The sequence below is a fragment of the Protopterus annectens genome, chromosome 3.part1, assembly GCF_019279795.1.
Source record: "Protopterus annectens isolate FY-2018-M chromosome 3.part1, PAN1.0, whole genome shotgun sequence".
Classification (NCBI taxonomy): Eukaryota; Metazoa; Chordata; order Ceratodontiformes; family Protopteridae; genus Protopterus; species Protopterus annectens.
The window spans coordinates 378,618,958-378,642,123 of record NC_056732.1 but is presented as its reverse complement, the minus strand read 5'-3'; the positions used below and the strand labels follow the sequence as shown (position 1 = coordinate 378,642,123).

The following is a 23,166-nucleotide window of genomic DNA, read 5'->3' as shown; positions in this document are numbered from 1 at the left end:
GCGTCCCTGGGTGACTGTCCTGGAGGGGGAATCAGGGCGAAGTAGTTGCTGCATTTGTAGTTGGTCAGGGATGCAAAGAGGTCACAGCAAGGACGACCCCAGCGGTGGAAGATCTCCGCCGCTATCAAGGGATTCAGGGACCACTCGTGAGGTTGAAGAATGTACCTGCTGAGTCTGTCTGCTATCACGTTGGAACTCCCGGGAATGTGCGTTGCTAGAAGAAAACGGTTGGTAGCCATCTCCCATTGCCATATCCTCATGGCCTCTCGACAAAGGGGGTAAGATTTGGTTCCACCTTGCTTGTTGATATACCAGATCACCGCCATGTTGTCTGATTGAATGGCAACTGTCCCAGATGGCAGCAGGGGATGGAATGCTTGCAACGTCTGAAGCACCACCCTCAGCTCTAGAACATTTATATGCAGATGGGCCTCCAGTTCAGACCAAGTGCCTTGGACTGTCTGTCCCTGACATAGCCCCCCCACCCCATCAGGGAGGCGTCCGTGGTCACTGTGGCCTTGGGTTGCTGGTGGGAGAAGGGGCGAGAGCATTGCGACGGATTGTGTGTTATCCACCAATTTAAATCCTGTTTCCACCTGTGGGTTACTCGAATCATGGTTGAAAGAAGATGAAAAGGATACCATTGGGTGAGCAGTAGCTATTGTAGAAGCCTCATGTGAAACCTGGCCAGGGGAACAATGGTGATGGAGGCTGCTATGGAACCCAACAGCTGTACAACTGAGTGAGCCCTGGATTTTTCTCTTGAAAGGATTGGAATTAGTTGTTGCTTTATCCTTAGAATTCTGTGCTCTGGAATGGCAGCTCTGCAGTTTTTTGTGTCCAAGATAACCCCTATGAATTCTGTCGACTGAGATGGGGTGAGATTGGACTTTTGCCAGTTTATGGTTATGCCTAACCTTTGAGCAGCAGGGAGAGAGTATGCCAGGGCTTTTTCCAGTAGATGTCTGGAGGGAGCGGAAATGAGCCAGTCGTCTAGGTATGGAAACACCTGGAATCCTTGAAGTCGCAAGTGGGCTGTAACAACTGCCATGCACTTTGTGAGCACTCTGGGGGCTGTAGAGAGTCCAAAGGGCAGTACTCTGAACTGGTAGTGACTGGCTCCTGCACGGAAGCGCAGAAATCTTCCTGATGGCCTGTCCACTTTTATGTGGTAGTACGCATCTTGAAGATCTATCGAGCACATCCAGTCATCTTTTTCCAAAAGCGGGAGGATAGACTGCATTGTGACCATCCGGAATTTTTGTATTCAATTCAACACACTGAGATCCAAAATTGGTCTCCAGTCCCGGTTTTCTTTGGCACCAAAAATAGTCTTGAGTAGAATCCGGATCTTATCTGGTCTGGAGGGACTATTTGGATTACTCTCTTTCTTAGCAGCCTTTCTATCTCTAGTGCTGCTTCTTCTCTTTGACTGGGTGGAACGTCAAGAAGGTTTTTTGAAGGGGCGGGACAAAGATCGAAGGGGATATGATAACTTTGGTTATAATCCTTTGTACCCAAGAATCGGTGGTGATGGTTAGCCAGGCAGAAGGGTACAAGGAGAAACGTCCCCCAACCACCTCCACAGGAAAGGAGTTGGGCCGCTCTTCAGTAGCGCTGGTAGGATTGACCAGGGAAAGAATCCCTGGAACCCTGGTTACACGGACCCCCTCTGCCCCGAAAGGAGCATCTTCCCCCTTCTGCCTCTGGGGGAGAACTCGGCCTGTGTTTCACGGAAAGGACCCTGAGATTTCTTGAACCATATCTTCTCACTCTTTTGCTTTTGGGAGAAAGCACGTTGAGGGGAAGAATAATGGACACCTAAGGCAGAAAGGGTCTTACCATCCTGTTCACATCTGGCCAGTGTGCTTTTAACTTTGGGCCCAAACAACGAGGAGGCCTCAATGGGAACATTAAGAAAGGAAGCCTTAAAGGGTTCCGTGAAATTGCACAAGCACATCCAGGCATGTCATCTCAAGACTGCAGCTGAACCCACTGCTCTAGCTGCTCCTTCTGATGCATGAGATACCAGTCGCATAGAGGAGTTAGATACAGATTAAATGGTGGCCAGCTGAGAGGTCACTTTGTCACGGACCTCATCAGACACAGCACCAGCCAAGGTTTCAGAGAGCTCAGAAAACAGATCCCTTTGAAGCCTGGTAAAATGTGCCATATAATTCAGGGACCTGATAGTAAAGGTCGCTGAAGCAAAGGTGCACTTCCCTATCCTGTCCAGGGCCTGGGACTCTTTGTTAGGCGGATGGACAGTCTGGCTTTCTTCTTCTGCCAGATCCTTTCTTGTTGCGGCCGCCACCACCAAAACATCCACAGGAAGACCTTTGGACCAATAGGGATGCAAAGCAGGAGGGGACAAAATCTTATCTGGCCTCCGGGCAATAGCTTTGACGGTATCAGGAGCCTTCCAAGCATGCTGCACGATGAGCCGGACAAGTTCATCGGCAGGTGGAGTAACCCAGGAGGTAGGGGGCAGGACAAGAAAGGCCTGCAGGAACACAGAATCCTCAGAGGTCGGATTAGAGGACTGCAAGTCACTTCTCTGTTTCAGGATTTCGAGGATATCACCAAAGGATATCTCAGAGGGTGACCGAAGGGATCCTTCCCCCTCATCGAAATCTGTGTCTTCAGTGAGGGACTCCTCTGTAGAGTCCATTTGCTTCCTCTTACATGAACTTGTCCAGTGGACCTCCTCAGCGGGAGAAGCTGGAGAAGACAGCAGAAAAGGGGATTCCTGTGGGAATATGTCCTGAGGCCCTTGCACCCGGTGTCAGCTAGGTGCGACTTGTGAAACCAGTGTACCAGAGGAGGGCGGAGGTATAGACAGTCCAGTATCGCCAGCAGCAGCGAAAGCCTTCTCCATCAGTTGGTAGGCTGGTCTACCCGAAGAGGAGTGCAGGTCTAGGACAGGGGTCACCCCTCCCCTAAGTGGCTCAGCCTGCCGACCCGAAGTCTCTGGATGGCTGTGGAGCAGCAAACTATGCGTGTCACAACTGACATCCTGGGTCATAGCAAAACTTTCCTCCCACGAAGGCAATTGCTGTTCCTTAGTGAGATCCATAAAGGGGACTGCAGAAGGGGAAGACTGTGCTATATCCATGGACTTCAAAGGCAATGAAGGAGGAGAATACGAAGGGGTCTTTGGAGGTGGATGATCACCTCCCAAGGAAGGATAGTTCCTGAGGGGTGGGATACCTCTGGCCAAGAGCACCTGATCTATAAGACATAACATATCATGTTTGGAAAGGTTTCTAGTAGACCTCATGGAGACTGAGGGAGAAACAGGCCTGTCCACAGAAGAGGCAAACTCGGTGCCCATCTCATCTGTCCACACCGAGGACAACAGTGCCAAGAGAGACTGGACTATGGTTGTCTGCACCAAAGAAGTCATCGGTGCCGAGGTCATGGTCTGCACCGACACAGGGATTGGTGCCAAAGTGGCTGTCGGTGCCAAAGCTGGAACCAGCAAAACTGGAGTCAACAATAAAGGCGTCAGTTCTGAGGAAGATCTCGGAGCCGGCACAGTCAAGGTCTGCGCTGACTGAACGGTCGGTGCTGATACAGTGGTAATAGTCTGAACCGAGGAGCCCCTCGGTGCCGATATAGTGAAGACTGCAGGAGAAGACGGAGCCGAGATCACTAATGGAAGGTCTAGGCACCGAAAGCACTGGGGCTGACTGAGTGAGTTCTGGTGCCGAAACTTTAGCCTTTTTAGGTTTTGGTTGGCAGGAGTCCCCAGCTAGGGACGAAGGCAAAGATTTAGCCTTAGTAGGAACATCCAAGATTTTCTTATGGACTCTAGGAGGGGTTGAGGCCTCTGACCCAGAAATAGCCTCTGAAAAGGGAGATTTAAGAAGTCCCTTCAGTAACAGCTAGTTTTTCCTTTCCAACAAGGTTCTATTCGAAAAGTTCTCACAAATAGTACAGGATGGGTCAACAGACAAATGGGAAGCTCCCAAACAATAAACACACAAAGAGTATGCATCAGAAGTAGGAAGTTTGTGTCCACAATCAGAACACCGCTTAAACCCCAGACTACCTTTCTTATCTGCCATGACAGCAAATTAATTAACAGAAAAGGTACCAGCAATGGTACAAGAGAGTACCCGAAGGTATGAGAAAAATGGGAAAGGATTAAAAATGATGGTAAAGAGAGATACCTCGTGGTAAAAGAGGTAAAGAAAGGATTAGAAAAACCTGAAGAAATTATGTACGCTAGATGCGACAGGGTAGGAGACAATGAAATATAAATTTTTCTGACAGAAAAGTAACCTGAAAAACTATCAAACAACAAATAACTGTATTTAGCTCAAAAGAAGTAGCTTGACACGACCGAATGGCAACACGGCAAACGAAATCTGAGGTAACAGGGAGAGGGGGGTTGTGGGTAAGAGTTTAGCTCGAGAGTTTGAAGCTGATGCGAGCTTGGAAAATGGCCGGCTCGGTTCCGAGGTCGGAACCGATACCCATGCGTAAGGAATGAATGAGGATTAACAATATCAGATTACGTTTTTCTAGGTTGGAAAGTAACTTTAAATAACAAAACAAAAAGGAAATGTGGAAAGTTTCCCCCAAAGGGAACTTATCTGCTCAGTAATGAAACAGCATTAGCCGACCTTCAATCCTTGAAGGCCTGCAGATAAGCGCTCTCTTTTGTGGCAGGAAAGCTCTGAAGACTTTGGTGCCCAAACATGTCTTTTAGTCAACTAAATTAGAGCTGTCTAATGGTTTGTGCATGTGGAAGGTGCCCTGAAGCACTGAAAGTTGTTTTGCTGTTATATCCTATGCAAGATATAGCCCATAACGCTTATACTATTGCAGCAGTAATCAGTATGATGAATGTCATAACAATAATTCATAAAATGCAAATGGAAATTACACTGAATGGCTACTGGATTAAACACTGAATAACTTTATTTCCAGCATAAATATTAATCACTATAAGACATTGGAAGTAACATGGAAAAAAAGTGAGCTAACGTTTCAAATGAATCTAGAAGGATTTTTTTCCAAACACTAGATCATTTGTTTCCCTATTACTTTTAATGTTTTAATAGATAGAGGTATTCTGAATTGGCTAGCATTAGAGTGTAGCACTAACTAATGTATATTGGTGTTTACAATTCTTTCTAGTCTCACTTAATGGGGCTACATATGTATCTGAAATAAAAGTCTTGCTCAAAAGCATATGCATATGTAGCCCCATTATGTGAAACTAGGAAAGAACTAACACCAGATCATGCTAATTAGCACTATGCTATGTTATGGTTATAGACAATACTTAATACCCATGGTTGATATTAACATTTACAATAATGTTATACACTTTTCAATTCAGTGGCCAGTCAGTGTCATTTCCAGTAGCATTTATAAATAAGGGCAACAATCCCATAATGCAGCAGGCATAAAAGGTGCACGGGAAAGGATGGTTGTAGTGCATACTGTGTTCAGTCTAAATATGCTATAAACCATCTTAAATTGCTCAAGCTTCACTTTAGAGAGTTCAAGGTTATAAGTGGATTAACAAACAGCGTAAGTAATAAGCATTCTGATAAATGGTGGCCAAGTTCTGAGACAATATTTTTTTAGGCAGCCTTGAAAGAACAAGCTGTTGACAACTAGTATGTTAGTAGCACTGATCTTTTTTCCAGTACCACACTTCTGCTTGAGTGAAGGTACTAAAAATAATCATTCAAATGACATTTAATAATGTACTGGAAGCACACAGCTTCACTCATAGCCCATTTTACTGAAATTTATGAAAAGTACTTTAGGAGTTGTATAAATTGAGCATGCTACTGACCTTGCAATTATGGAGTATTACCCATAAATTCTAAGTCAGTTATAGATCCTGAGCCACTGACTAGCTAAATTAGATTATAGTATACTAAATTTAATCTGCACAGATTCTTTAGTTTATTGAATACTCTGTCTCTGCTGTACAGTTTTTAGCTGCTTAATTTCTCTCTGTTTTTCATGTTCAGCTGACCAATTATAATACCATTATTGTATTTTTCATTTTCTTTTGGGCACTAATACTGTAGGAAGTGTACTGTTTATTATAGTCTTTGAAGTATATGTAATTGTATATTTGCTTCTGCCACAAAGCATAAAATTTCTCTATGCGTGGTTTACATTATCAACTAAGAAGCATCCACTTTTAACTTGAGCAACTTTTCTCTGTTTTACTGTATATCCAGTCTGTACAGAGCATTTTGTAGTTTTCCTATGTGCTGACTCATTAGTTCATGTTCCTCTAACTCCACCATGTATCACAATTTGTGCTTTTAAATTGCCTTCAGATACAGATGCTCCTTACAGTGTTTTGTTTGTATCTTCATTTACCCATTTTCCTTATCACACAACTCTTGTATCATCTCCACCTTGTCTTCAAGAGCCTGAGTTTTTCCCTTCTAGCTGTTCTTGAATGGTGGTGCACATCACACTACAACTGATTCTTGAAGCTTTTAAACTTCAAACTATTAAAATTAAACATACATTTGAAAAAAATAACCAAGCTAAATCAAAACAGTTTATTTCAAATTTTAAACCCAGCAGAATAATAAATCTATAGTTTTATATTCATAGTATCTACAATTCTGACTCTGAATTAAGTCATCAGCAGAAAAATAATGCTGGCACGATACTGCAGAAAAAATGTCTTGTTGCAAACCTTAAAACATCCTTACTAACTCTACCTCCAAGGGTCACATGTTTTTGAGTAAAAACACAGTAAACCTACTCTCCCAGTATTGTGAAACATTATGCATACATAAATATTTTGAATATATATATATATATATATATATATATACATACACACACACATACACACACATATATATTTATATATATATATATATATATATATATATATATATATATATATGGGACTACTTTGAAACATCTAAAACCCATAACATTGAATTTCATAACATCTAACACTACAAATTACAAGAAAATAACACCCCCATCTGCCTTCCACACCCCCCGTAAATTAAATAACCAACTCCAAGATCGCACTACAGTGGGAAAAAGTTAATTTCCTAACCCCACTGTATCAAGCCCCCACGCAGAAATGCAGTAAAAAGCGTGTTTGGTAGTTTGGTGTCATTATATGTCGTTATATGTGGAGGGGATGTTATTTTCATGTGATTTGTATTGTTAGATGTTATGACATTAGATGTTATGGGTTTTAGATGTTTTGAAGGGGACCTATATATACATATCTATATATATATATATATATATATATATATCTATATATATATCTATATATATATATATATATATATATATATATATATATATATATATACACACACACACATGATTCAATTTCTCTCTCTCTCTCTCTTTAGATATATATATATATATATATATATATATATATATATATATATACACACACACATACTCATTAAAATACACAGAAAATGAAAAAAAGATTTCAAATGGACACATTATTCATTTTGTAGTCACTTCTGGCTGTAACCTGCAAACTGCTCACATGTTCCATTCTTTTCTGAGTTACCAGGCATTTTGTATCATATTCCCTTCCTTTGGTAATTTAACACCAGATGGGTCCTTCCTCTAGTGAAAAAATGCTTTACTGACATATTTTCAAACTCCATCTACATGGAGACACAGCTATGCACTGAACCAAAGTTAGACATCTGAGACTGGTGTGCTCTGTTTATATCTTCTTTAAGTCCCTTCCATTTTTGTAAACAACATTCCCTGAATCAATAACCATGCATACAACTCCCAAAGTCCAGTCTACAGCATATTCAGTCTCTCATCTGCACTTATCACTTCAGAGGTATCACAGCTCTTCCTTAATAATTTTTTTGTCTCTGCAGCACACTGTTAACGTCTTCATACAACCATCATAATCTTTCCTTTGCAACTAGTGAATGTTAAATGACACACACACACATGCACATACATACTACTGGGAGTAGAAATACTCAATAACTAACAAGAACATGAAGAGGTATCCACTGTAAATATCTGACTGATTGCCAAGGCTATTACAGATGCTACTCGTGTGCCATAATCATGACAACGGGCAGGCCTTAATGTCTTACTGTACTCACACAGCAGACACATTTTAAGATTAAAAATTTGGAAAAAAAAAAGCCACGCATAGATCTTTAAAATACATATGCATGACATGTTATTGTAAAATCTAGCAATTAGCACAGAGGATTAAGGCTATGGGCTGTTAATGAGCTTTTTCCTGTAATCCAGGGTTTGAGTCCCTAGTCTTTGTTTGCCTAATGTGTGTCTCTGAGCAAATCAATTAATCATACAGTGCTCCTGAGTTTGAAAAAAAGAACATTTGGATCAGCACTTTATCCCAGCTGAGAAATGCAAATAAATAAATAAATAAATAAATAATAAAATAGCCTTAACAGATGATATTGTGTTAAGAAGTAAGATGCCACTGTACAGACAGCAGGGAATTGATTTCAATAGATATGTGAGGGTCAGATAGGCAACTACAAATTGGGGTCAAAGGAAAACCAAATATAGAAGTTACAACAAACTGAGAAGCATTTTGGCATCATAAAAATGGCTTATTATGGGCATAGTGAGTATACATGTTGTAAAGGTTTATCTGTCTAACAGCAATATTTAGTATTATGTCCTTCAAATATGACAACATTAAGTTAAGCCTAAATGAAAAAGTATTATTTTGCTCTACAGCAGGGTGTGATACATATAATTAAAACAGATACAATACAGCAAATGAAAAAATGTTCACAGTACTTTAACTACATTAACTCTAGATAGCCCTCACATTCACAGCAATGCTTAGTACAGCATTATACATAAACTGATGTTTAGACCATACCTGATAGATGAGTGACACAATTCATTTCGAAAGGTACAAAAATAGTGAGTGACTTACTAGTGCCTGGTGTCAATGCTAGGGACTGTGATTTAGAGTAGGGATGTACTCATTCCTACATTGCTACATGCTTAGACCTTTCCTGCAAAAGAAATATGAGCTGTAAACAGCAGGGAACCAGATTCTAGGAGAGGCAGCCCTTCAAGTAACAGTATCTCAGCATAGCTTTGACATAAGACACCATCTTGTCAACACCCAAATGCCGGTATCAATGAAAAGTTCTTTTTTCTTGCAAATACTGAACAAAAAATAAAAATTCTGGCTTCATTTTTGGGACAGAGAGTGTGTATAGCCCTCCTACATCCCAAGGCAAAAAAGTCACCTAAAATGAATGAAAAGAATGATTTATTGACTCAGTTAAGGGCAATCTTAAACTGGAAGAGGAAGTTATAGCACCCCTGTTTAGCAAGTGCATTCTGGATGCATCAGCCATAATGCTGAGACAGGAAATAAACACATATCAATCTCCTTTTTATATGTCACTGAAAAGCTGTCCAGCTATGAGAAGCCAGCCCTTCTCAAATGGCCTGGATAAAATATTTTAAGCCCAAGGGAAATTTTTACTTCAAGAGTTAATAATCAAAGCATACAGTAACCTCTGGACAAAGAGATGGTGTAAGACAGACTGTACAGCAGATACAGGACTCCCAATATAATCACTGTTTCATTTGTTCATTTTATGGGCCTTTGTGTCAAAATTAAGTTATTTATCAATTTATTTATTGCCAAAAAGAAGTGCTAAGATACAGTTTTAGTTTGAAAAAATATAATTTACTTAACTAAGGTGAAATGTATTGGTTTCTCATTGTTCACTTTGAACTTTACCTCTGAATAAAGTTCTCTTTATGACATCATAGTCTGCTGCAACACATACAATAAACTACATCAATGTATATATGTAAATGTGTATGGTTACAGGTATTGTAAGATGAATCAGGCTGGATTTTTGACCTACTCGCCCTTGATTGAACTGGGGAAATAGACTTACTGTAAGATCATGTGACAGTGGAGATCAGGGAGTTTTCCTTTTTCCCATGGTTGTGCAGCCCCGGAGGTGGGACATAATGGGGCATATAGGTAGCAAGAGGCGTACAGAGGAGCTTGCCCTCCTGCAAAAACAACAAGATAAACATTTTCTGCATTTTACTACATATTCAATAGAATGTGGTCTGGTGGATTTGTGCCATCAAATTGAGTATCAGCAATGTCCCCTTATCAAGCATCAAACTGCAGATAATTAATGTTGACTAAGTGGATTGTTTCCAGTGAAAACCCTCTTCAATCTACTGAAAAAAATATCTGAAATTACACTGATTGCAAAAGGAAAACAAATGTTCTCCTTTTATAATTGGGTAACTTAATAGTAATATTAGGTAAACTTTCTCTGAACAATTGGACTACTAGGGAAAGTTTTTTTGGTAAAGTATTGTAAAAGGTTAGGGTTGGGGTAGGATTAGGATTTGGGTTAGCACATGACTAAAGTAAGCTGGGAGCTTAGGGATTACAGGGGCTGAAAAAGCAAAGGTCATTGGAAAATTAAAAGGACCAATAGCAAGAGCGTGTATTAAGGTTAAAATACCAATAGGATTGCCAAATTAAACTCTCAACTGATGTGAAAAATGGAAAGGGGCATGCCAGTCAGGATGAGTCTTACCTGTAATGCCATGGAGCATATCATTACCAACATTATAAATCACAACTTCATAAATCTAATTAGGCTGGACTCACAACAGTTCAGATTTGTAAGCTCTTTTGAAAAGGTCATGCATGAGATTGACTGCAGACGCATGATCTATGCTGCCCATCTTGATTTGGCCAAGACATCATTCCACATGATGGAATAGTAAATAAGTTTATGGCATTAAACATTGATTCTTCTGTGGTAAGATGGACAACAAAGTGGCCTAAGGACCGAATAGACTTTGTCTGAGCTAGTGATGCTCCCAGAGTCAGAAAGAAAAGGTGGAGAGTAGTGCCCCCCCCCCCCCCAGTGATCTGTGTTGGGCCCCCTCCTGTTTGGCATTTATTTTTCTGACCTCAAAATGATACTATTGATCTTAATTATACAAAATAGCTAAGACTGCAAACTGAGTGTAGTTGTCAAGTCAAACCAAGATATTTATACCCTTCAAAATGAATTCACACAAGTCAGCACCTATTGCACTGAAAAAAGGCTTATACCAAATGCTAAGAAATGCAGTATCATCCTTTTCAGGAAACAGAAAATTGCTTTAGCTTACTCTGTCGATAACACCCTGCTATCAAGCGAGTCGGTGATTAGAGAAGTGGGTACTGGGGTTGATGGCTCCCTTTCCTTTGATCACCATGTGTTGACTATAATTATGAAATCCTTCTATATCTCACAACTAACTGCGAAAGACATCTCTTCTAAAAGCAAAGAAGCCACTGTTCCTATACTCTGACTTGGTCAGACCCACTATAGAAAATAACACACCCTTGGTAAATTCTTATACAGCTGTACTCATGTCCTTCCTTGGATCAGTGGTGCACTACTACAAACAACTGGGAGATTCCTAAAGCTACTTTCGTAAAAAGGAGTATGGAGATGCAGAGCTAGGGTCTAGAATTCCTTGAAATAAAGATCTAGCAAAACCCACTCTAGCCCTGGAAAAAATAACATTCTTATGATGTTTTGTAGAAGTGTGAGAAAAGACCAAGTAGTTGCTTCTGAGATGGATCTAGAATCTAGACCTTTGAAGAAGGCACCAGAGGGAGCAACTGCTCTCATGGAATGCACTTAAATTACACCAGGGGAGCTATTTTCTGTGAAAAGAATAACAGAAAGAAATAGCATTGGACATTCAGTTAGAAATTATTTGCTTAGAAACTGGAAGACTCAAGTTTCTTCTTCTGAAAGGAGATAGAGGTGATCAGATTTTCTAAACACCTTGGTTTTATCGGGTCTATATCACATTATCGAAATTCCAAAATGTTGAACACTATAAGCTCAACCTTGGAATCTCGAAATGTGATATACTCGAACGCTCAGAACAGCGAATTTTTTCCAAGGGAAAAAATTTGCTGTTCCGAGAATACACACACACAGCACAAGCACACCAAAATACATAATCCACACATACACATTTCACAGAACCCTACACTAAACCGTACATACACTACTAGCTATCCACTTACCTTAACCCAACCCTAACCCTAAGGTCCCTAACTAACGCACACTCTCCTTACCTGCTCCCTAACCCTAAGGTCCCTAACACATACTCACCTTACCCGGTCCCTAACCCTAAGGTCCCTAACTGTCACACACTCACCTTACCAGTTCCCTAACCCTAAGGTCCCTAACTATCGCACACTCACCTTACCCGCTCCCTAACCCTAAGGTCCCTAACTATCGCACACTCACCTTACCCGCTCCCTATCCCTAAGGTCTCTAACTATCACACACTCACCTTACCTCGGTCCATTCGTACACTTATCTTAACCCGGTCTGTCACCTTTGCACCACAGTCGAGGAAATAGCGAAGCCGCAGAAACGGCCCACTGAATACTTTCCCTAGGAAAATATTTGGTGTTCTGCAGCTTCGCTATTTCAAGGGTTTGCTGAATTGGGGTCGATATTATAACATTTGAAGTTTTAAGACTTCGATGTTATAATATAGACCCGGTTTTATCAAGGTAAAACGTGAGTTGCCTGTGAATGTTCAAAGAGTGGAAGAGTCTCTCTCCTTTGTTTTGAGAAGATGGGAAAAAAGTAAGGTTGATGGAAAGATTCAAAGAGACTTCACTGACCAACTTAGGCATAAAGGAAGGGTTACCTTGTCATAACGGTTACCTTGTCCTTGTGGAAGATAAGAAAAGGTGGAGAGGCCATTAATACCTGCAGCTCTAATAACATTTTTTTTCTGAAGTCATTGTTGCAAGCAAAATAATCTCCGAAGTGTAGAATTTAAGAGTCAAGAAAGAAGCAGGTTCAAAAGGAGGATGGGAGAGTTTTTCTAAGCTATAATTTAGATCCCAAAGAGGAAGGACATATCTTTTTGGTAGTCTAATGTGTAGGGCACCTTTCAAAATCTATTTGATCTCAAAACATATAGAAAGTGGTGAGTCTAAGGGCAGAAAGGCAAAAATGCCTGACAAATGTGCTTTGACAGAAGGAAATGCCAGTCCAGAACCAAGCAGTTCACACAAATAAGACAGAATGTCAGGGATATCCATTTGAGAAGGATCCTGTTTCTTCTTGTGGCACCAAAAACAAAAATCTTTTCCATTTGGAAACAAGATTTTCTTGTAGCAGGTTTTCTAGCCTCCTGTAACACCTGCAGCAATTGCTATGGAAAAAGATGCCTGGATGGAATTAAAATCTTACTATACAAATGGTTAAGTTTAGAGATCTGGATGAATTAGAGAGCCTAAGCAAGCCAGTCCTGTGTGGCAACTTGTGATGATCGACCCTGGCCAGGTGAAGGGGAAGAGAGAATAAGGGCTGTCTGGGCCAATATTTTGGACTTGTCCTTCTTGATTCTGAGAGGGGACTTTGGAAATCACATTAAGGGATGGATGCATAAATGAATTCCTCTTCCATGAGAAAGATGTGGTGTTTGTCTTCCATGCTTTGGGCAAAGTTTCCTGGAACAGAACAAACTAAGATGTCTGTTTTGAGTGGAGGCAAAAATATCTATTTGGACAGACCCCACTGATGGACATTGTCCAGGAAGACCTCGCTGTTTAACATCTATTCAAGAGGTTCTACTCTGAATATACTCAGTAAGACTGACACTGTGTTCCTCTCTGAGGGGATGAGCACTGCCTGAAGGGAAACACTGTACTATATGGTAATGTCCCAAGCAACCATGGCTAATCCACAGGGCAAAAGGACTTCGTGCCCTCCTGCTTGTTTATATACCACATAACTGTGATGTTGTCTGTGTAGATTCAGAGAGGACCTGGAGTTCAAAGTGGTTCAAGAACTGAAGTGCTAGGATAAGAGTATTCATTTTCTTGACATTTATGTGGTCTTTGCTTGTCTCTGACCAAACACCCTTGACCTCTGTGATCCTGATACATGCTCTCCGTGTTATGCCAGATGCATCTGAGCAAAGCTTCTAGCAAGGTAGAGGAACTATAAAAGGCACTCCTGGATTGAGTGAAATCTGGATGATCCGCCCTAAGAACTCCTTCTTGATGAAGGTCAAGACAGATACTCAGAAGTCTAGAGGGTGGAAGTTCTAAGTCCAAACTGACTGGAGATACCACCAAGTCTTCAAGTGGAGTCTGGCAAAGGGTGTCATGGGAACTGTCAATGCCACGTACACAAGGCCGTCAAATTCTCTTTTGCTGAGGTCACATCCAAAGGTAGAAGGGACTGTACATACCTTGACAGGAAATGGGCTTTGTTTGGAGGAAGGAATGCCACTGTAGACTTAGTATTGAGCCTGCATCACAGGAAAAACAGATAGCAGGATGGGGTCAACAGAGACATTTTGAGGTTTAAGGTGAACCCCAGAAAGTGTTGGAGGGCCACTGTGAATTGCAAGTCCTTCAGCAGTCTCCCTTGGAGGACCCCAAATGAAAAGGCCATCCAGATAAGGGAAAGTACAGTTTTGTAAGTAAATTTATCATAACAGTAGATATTCGAATAATCATTGCTGCAGTAGCCTACGCCACTTGGGTTAATACCTGAATGGGATAAAATGGCCGTCCAGCTTCAAAGGCTTCAGGGCATCTTTCACTCTTCCAAACCATTAGTCATCTTGAGCTGAGATGACTAAAAAGACAGGTTTATGAGCCAAGTCCTTCAGAGCTTTCATACTAACTGAGAGAGAGAAAGAGAGATGCTAAGTCCTGTGAGGACATTGTGAGGGGAAACAAAAAACTAAATGTCCATACCCTGCCATAAAAACACACACAAAAAAATAAAGGGGGTAGAGGCAGAGAGGATGCAGCTACTACAACACTGATTATTTAAACATGTACTGTTATGGGAAGTTTTACTTACACAATTATACTATGTTCTTCATATTTAACAACTAAACAACTAAACTAAACAACTCATTTCTTATTGTACAATTTTTTTCTGATATCATTGTATTCCATTTCTTATTCCTATAATTTTGATGTTATGTCTGAAATGCCAATTGTTCATTTGTATTTCTTCTTTTTATATTATTGTATTTGTTCATTTTATATTTATGTGTATGTAATTTGTATTTCTGGAGCTTTTCTCCCCTAGCCTCCACTGAAAACGGGCTTACACCCAGTTGGATTATCCCAGTTAACAAATGTAAACTAAATAAAATAAAATAAATAAATAATAAATAATATTTATCACTGCTGCAGTAGACTGATATGGGTTGATTACCATAGCTTAGGATAACTGAGAGGAGGAAGGCACCCCTTTCAAAAACATTTTCAACTGAGAATTTATTGAAAGAGGAAATCCATTGGCAGACATGACAGAGGAGTAAAAAAGGCCATAGCACAGTAACTCACATACATACTGTTAAATCAAAAAATATAAACATTGAATAGGTACTGGTTGTTTTGCTGGCACCAAATGGAAAATCTTTTTCATTTGCTTATATATGACTTTCTAGTAGCAAGCATTCTTGCCTCCAATAGTACCTGCTGCACATCTTCAGAAAATTGATGCCTAAAAGGTATTAAGACGCTATCATTCAGGCAGTCAGTTGTCAGTGGTTGGGGTATATCAACCACCACGGATTCTGTGAGAGTAAATCCAGTCTGTGACGAAGCTTGTGGTAATTTCCCCTGGCCATTTTCAAAAGAAGGGAGAACTACTTCTGCCTAGGCCAGAAGGGAGTCACCACAGTGATCCTGGCAGATTCCTTCTGAATATTCAGAAATGCCTTGGATATCAGTGGAAAGGGTGGAAAACCATACAGGAACATCCCTGTCCAAGGAAAAGGAAAGACTTTTGTCTTCCAGGCCTTCTAGCATGAAATCCTGGGGCAAAATCCTGTCAGCCGAACATTCAAGAGAGGAAGCAAATAGGTCTACTTGAGGAACTCCCCATAGATGGATCAAACCTTGGAAGCCCCTCCCCCCAAGTAGTTTCCATATCAGAGGATCTGCTCTTATCCTGATCAACTTGTCTGCCACACCGTTTTGCTCTAACAAAATGCAAGATGCCTGTAGAATGAGACTGTGCTGTGAAGCAATATTCCAAGTGTGACGTCCCTGTTCTGGGCCAGTAATCAAGGAGTCTTGATCCTCACCATTGACATTGGAGAGGGATGTTCACTTGGAACAAAAACAGATACACACAGTATTTTCAGATGCAGCTCTCTGCACCAAGCACAATTTCCCTTAAGAGCACACAGGGAACACGCTCAGTCCGGGGCATGGATTTTCCTCTCTCTCTCCAGGCTCCATATAAGACTCCCAACTGGCACAGCTTTAGAGCTGAGTCCTCAGCCGAGTGTTCCAAGCCAAGTCCTTCACCACCCTCTCTGTGAAACCAGTGCTCTGTGTCCCTGCTCCAAGTAGCTGACACACACACACTCTTTGAGATTTGATTTTCAAGCGCTCGTGCGCACACACACACACACACACACACACACACACACACACACACACACACACACACACACACACACACACACACACACAATTGGGAAAGGCTGGCACAGATTTACTAGTTCTGCTACCTTTGCCCAGACTATAAGGTAGTTATACTGCCACAAGCCAAATACTCTAAGGCTCTTACAAGGGTACCCAATTATAATGAGTAAAATTAATACTAATACAAATGGTAGTGTTTGATCAATACAGCAAGGCTTTCAGGAGTGGCCACAGTGTCACCAAATAAATGTAAGTACTCTCAAAGTTTAAAATATTTTCTAAAAGACCAGCCACAGTGAAAAGTGTGAATATATTTAATAATAAATACTAAAAAGAACACAAAAATACTAACTATCTATTTACAATAAACACCAGTGTTTTAATTACAGGGCCCCTTAAACAGTTATTCTGACTTGTTGGACTGTCCTTGGTTTTGGGGATTCCTGAATTATTTTGGCACCCCCTTGTCTCTTCTTCTTAAGCATCTGTTTACCTGCATTTTGTTGATAAATTCTTTATAAATAAATATACATACAGATACATATAAAATTTGGCAGAGTATGTATGGGGAAGCAGTCCCCATGTGGGCGTGTAAACATAGACTTATACCATTTTTAGAACTCTGTGTTTCAATTTATTTTACTTTAAAGGACTGAGTTTGAGGAAAGTTATTTTGATGAGTTACATGTAATGGCATCAAATAATGCAGTAGAGGCAACTATTCCATACTATTCTACAAAATAACATGGTTTTAGATACCAGAAAATAAAAATAATGGTGAATACTGTTCTTTGGTAAGGGCAAAACTACCAAAGTTTTACAGACTCTCATAATTCTGCTTCACACAGCTTCCTTCTTTCTGGATTCTTAGTAGAAAATCTTAAGTCTACTTCAGGCTCTTCAGCTTGTCTTTTCTTTGTTGTAGCATACTCCTCAAAACCACTGTTCCAAGCATAAACTCTCTCTGCATTTAGAGGCCAACTCCCTTGATTACCAAGACCATAGCTTACTTTTTTATACACCTCACAACAGAATGACTATTCGTTAACAGCACTCTCTGTTGGAATCTTTCTAATACAAGAAATGTAGCTGTCTGTCTTACAGGGTAACACAACATTTATACCATACCAACATTAAAAATCTATGACAACATTACTTATAACATTTTCCCTACATACAAAGAACTTTATGTACGACAATGTTATGTATATCGTTTGGCCTCATTATAAGTCGAGAATCACCACACTATGTTATACTGTCACCCCCCCCGCTTGAAGCCCTTAGTTTTAAGCCTACAATGTGGGGTTTAAGTACTAGACAAGCCCTCTGCAATGTGGGTTGAGCTTGACCTGTGTTTTAAAGTAAACTTAAATGGATGTAAAGAGTGCCCACCAAAAAAAAAAATTAGCATTCCAATCCTATTGCATATGGAGCCACAACAGGGGCATGGTTTGTGACCAATGTAAAGCCGCAGCCAAGTAGACAGTATTTTAGTACCAACAGTGTTTCTTCTCAATAGACAAATACTTTGTCTATGCTCTGCTTCAGTTCTAACTTAGAAAGCATGTAGGATGCTGTTCCATTTCAAAGGTCAGTGAAAGTACTGTCTCTAGGCCTTCTTTTTGATGTGCCACTATAAACTATGAAAGGTCTACCGAAATCCATGCATGCTTAAGCAGACTCTCAATATGTGTCCTTGTAATGTTTAAAAGAATTGTCTGCCTCTTTTGTTCACTTTACTTCAAGGGACATTTTTTCCTTTTATCAATTCTATAAGACAGCATGCTAGAGATGTAAAATGGTGTGCAAATCCCACTAACCCCAAGAATGTCCTTGCTTCTTAGGGCCTAAAACAGGCTATTTTCTCATCACTTCTAGCCCTTTCTGAACTGTAATAATCCCCCTACCTATTACATACCCTTAATATTTTACTTCTGTTATGCCCAGCTTGCTCTTGGGGGCATTAACTGTTGACTTGTCAGATCTCAAGGAGTTTAACATAGTCTCTACCTTATCTAGATGGCAGTCCCAATACTCAGTGTGTTATGATACTGCCTAGGTAACCAACGACATATTTGACATGGGGATTTATAACTATGTGCATTAACCTCTGAAAGGTCACAGGGATAACTGTATACTGGAATAAGCCATGTGGTGTTGAAAAGACTGTCTCTTTCCTAGCTTTAGCTGTTAGAGAAGAGTATTACTAGTAATTCCTTTGTCAATTCTTATGCAGTCAAGAATCTTGCCTTCCTTAACCGTTTTATCAGTTCATCTACTCTAGGCATTGGGTAGCTGTCATATTTCAAAATCCTGTTACCCTTCTGAAATCATTACATGACCTGACTGTTCCCTCATTTTTTTGGGCTAACACTATAGGTCTGTTCTGCTCACCTTCTGACTCCTCTATCACCCTCATTTTAAACAATTTTATACTTCCTCTTATACAGCCTTTGAAACTCTGGTATTCTGTAAGGTTTTACTTTAACTTTGTCAATTGGAATGACTTGAAAATGTTGAATTAAGTTTTCTCTATCATGCAATTCTGAAAATATTTCCTTGTTTCTAAACTCTTATCTCTTTGTTTGTAGCTTAGGTAGTGGGTCATCTACCTGCACTGCAGGCATATAGGTTATTTTGTTTTTATTTTTTTTCACTAGAACCATAAGCTTCTGCCACTAATCTAACTACAAAGGTCTGTATTTCTCCATGTTTTAGAACATTGATATAGTATGTCTGTTCTGGCTTTCTTATACCAGTCTGTTTAACCCTGTAGTTTACATTGTTTAATTTTTCAACTCTTTCAAATGGACCCTGCCATGTAGCCTTTTTATTTCTGCAGAGAATATCAAAACTAGCTTCAGACCTCCAGCTTTGAATTGCCCCATCCTTGCATTTCTATAATGCATCACTTTCTGAGTAGCGTGGATTATTTCGATATGGTCCTGTATGAGAGGCAACACCACTTTCAGCCTGTCTTTCAAGGTGGCATAGCGTTCTATGATGGTTTTAGATGAGGTTTTCTTTTCTTTCCAAGTTTCTCTAACAATAAATCTTAGTGTACAAGGCACCTGCCATATAACAACTCAAAAGGAGTAAACCATTTGAGGCTTGTGATACTTCTCTAATGGCAAAGTCACAATTTTTACTGTCTTCTTTAATAACTATTTTTAGCATGGATTTTAAAGTTCAGTTAAAATGCTCCTCTGATACATCTTTCTGTCGATGGTATACTGAGGTTTTTAACTGCTTGACATTAAAGCACTGGCACAGCTGGTACATTATTCTGAACTTATAGTGTCCCCTGATCACTGCACATTTCTTCAGGTATCCTTATCTGGAAAATCATAAGACAAACTCCACAGCTAAAGATTTAGAACTAGGTGAGGATTTGTCTTGTAGAATTCAATCAAAGAGTTTACATATACTAGTAAGGAGTAGCAGGGGACACCATTTTTTTTCTCAATTGTGCAATAATTTTTGTTAAGTATTCTGAAGTTAGAATCCTCGGCAGTGTGGTTTGCATATTGGTGCCAACAGTGATTGATTATGTCAGGTGTGTAGCCTTCTTCCTATGGTTGAGTGATGGAATTAGTAGATACAAGTGTTAGGGTTCTGTTTAATTAAGTAGTTTTGTGTGCATTGGTATTTGTTTCACTGAGATGTTACTGATACTATGTGATTATGAGGATATGTGATGTCGCTGGTCACTCTTGTTTTTTTTTTTTTTTACATTTGTTTCGTTCAATAAACATATATACATGTGTTTTATATATATATATATATATATATATATATATATATATATATATATATATATATATATACACACACACACACACACACACACACACACACACACACACACACACACACACACTTAAAAATGGCCAGAAAAGAATGCCAAACACGACTAGACATTTCTCTGTGCTCAGAAACAAGATCCTTCAAAGCAAGATAAATTACTGAAAGGTACTGATGAGCAATCTACACAGAATCCTCTCAAAACAAACTGCCAACATCCTAAAAAGTTATTTAACACACATAAACTAACAAACACAGAAATACCATACAATGCAAAAAATCAAGCCATCAGATACATTAAAAATACCAAAAAACAAAGCAGAAAAAATGTACACCTCAAAAACGTGTTAAAAAAGAAATAAAAATAAACAGTAATCAGGACTATGACATAAGTCAAACACAGTTTACAGCAATAAAAACACTAAAAACTCAACTTTATGTACATTACTGGACCATAAGCAGTAAAAGACACCCAAAAAGGTAAAAAAGAAAGGAAAAGAAAAACTGATGTAAGTGAATGCATAAACCACAGAAATGGTAAAATAAAGCAGGTCCAGGAAAGAAAAGGAAGTGAATAAAGTACACACAGAGAGACCAACAGTGCCCACAGCAAGAGAAAGCAGAAAGTCATACTAACATAAACATATATCACAATTGCCCCAGATTTTGCAGAATGAGCCTGATTTTGAGTCATATTTTCACCATGTCCCTCATAAACTGTTTGGCTATAGTTAGTCAATTAATACCAGATATTAGAGTTTCATACTTCTTATTGTTCAGAAAATGCATGTTGATGCAAAACCTGTTCTACTAATTTCTAAGTGAATTAGAGTGACAATTAAAAATTGCCCCTGATTTTGGGCCTTTGTCCCCCTTTAGTTTTGGCGTTGTCCCTCATTCTTGAACAAAAAGGTTATAAGCTCTTACCCTAAGATACACTTTTAAATATACACTGTAAAAAATACATCATAAATATAAATGCATATTAAAATGTTAATAAATACATCTCAGCTGTCCCTGATTTTTCAGGGATAACCCTAGTTCTAGTTCAGACTTTTGATTTATTTCTACTAAAATTACCATAACTTGGTATCTGTGTTGTCCAATTTCATTCTTCCTCACGACTGGGTCATAGGATCTGACATCAGATCTGATCCGGCCATTCCAAAAGACTAATGCTTCAAGTCTCGAGCTCCTCTCACTCCCATAATGCTCTGCATCTCCCCTAACTCCTCAGATTGGGTTTACTGCCCCAGAAAAGAAGAAAGGAAAGTATAGAAATATAATTTACAAACACAAAGATACTGCCCTTAATCTGAAGATCAAATAAGTAACCTATGGAGCTCTGAATCCTCAAGATACCTCTAGACTTTCTGGAAGGGGGTAGACTGGGTGCGATGTGAGGAAGAATGAAATTGAACAACACAGGTACCAAGTTATGGTAAGTACGTAACTCCTAAATCGGAAGTTGTCCATTTCATCCTTCCTCACGACTAGGTCAGAGTCCCCAGCTACTTGATTTCCTGGGTGGCCCCTATGGAAGGATATGCTGGAGTACCAGTTTGTAATGTGAGACAAAGGTATGCACATTGGACCAATTTGCCGCAGCACAAACTTCATCAAAAGCGGTTCTAGCTCTAAAGATCTAGGAAGTGGCCATTGAGCTGGTAGAATGGGCTCTTGGTGGACAGGGCAACTATAAGCCTTTCAAGGAATAGATGGTGGAAATGCAATTAGTGATCCATTTCGCTAGGATTACTTTAGATACTGCCTGTCCTAGCCAAATGAGTGAAAACGAAATAAATAGCTGTTCAGATTTCCCATGTTCCTTTGTCCTGTGCAGATAGAAATGCAACTGTCTATGAACGTTGAGTAGCTGAAGTATATATTTTCGATTGTTGGAATGACTGGAAAAAAAGACAGGAAGATGAATGGACTGATTTATGTTAACCTCCGTGGCCACCTTATGCATAAAGGAAGGGTTCATTCTTAGAGAAACTCTTGTCTTTGAAAAAGGTAATATATGGTGGTTTGGATAATAAGTCCTGAAGTTCCAATACCCTTTTGGCTGAAGTAATGGCCACAAGAAAAATGGTCTTCTATGATAGAAAGTTTATGTCACTGGAGTCAGCTGGTTCAAAAGGTCTCTGAGTAAGTCCTTGTAGTATTAACGTCAGATCCCAAGGAGGAAAATCTCTTTCATAAAGGCTTTGCATAATCTGGATGCTGAAATGGATGTTAGTGAATTAGAATCTTTTGCGGCATGGAAATTAGCAATTGCTGCCAACTGTAACTTAATCTTAGAAAAATTTGCTCCAGCCTGAAAAAGAGAACTCAGGAAGAGAAGAATAGCTGAGATGGGAGCTGAAAAAGGGCCAGTGTTCTGGTTTGATGCCGAAAAAGAAAATATCTTCCATTTGCTATTGTACACTTTTTTTGTAGAAGGTTTTTGAGAAGCAAGTATGATTTCCCAGACGGGAGGTCAGCCTGCAATTTTTTTGAATCACAGGAAGTGGAGGAACAAAGCGGTTAGTCTTAGGGAGCTGAGGTTGGGAGGATGGTGTTCTGATCAGTGAGAAATCAGATCCTGTCTGGGATCCAGTATCCATGGTGGATATTTGGCGTAAAACCGTAGGAAGGGGAACCATACCTGATGAGGCCAGAAAGGACCAATGAGGATTAAAGTACTCTTTAACCTGCTGTCTTTCTGTAGAACTTTCGGAATCAAGGGAATTGGAGGGTAAGCATACCTGAGACCTGGAGGTCAGTCGTGCATTACAGCATCCATGGGTGACTTCCCGATTGGGGGGATCAGAGTGAAGTACTTGCTGCATTTGGTGTTCAGAAGAGATGCAAAAAGGTCATGGCAA

General features: G+C 39.9%; 1 protein-coding gene across 1 annotated transcript in view; it reads right to left on the bottom strand.

Annotated features, from left to right (window-relative positions):
* COLQ (collagen like tail subunit of asymmetric acetylcholinesterase) overlaps nt 1–23,166 on the bottom strand; it is a 3,098,435-nt gene that overhangs the window by 763,972 nt on the left and 2,311,297 nt on the right. The gene's annotated exons all lie outside the window — the stretch shown is intronic.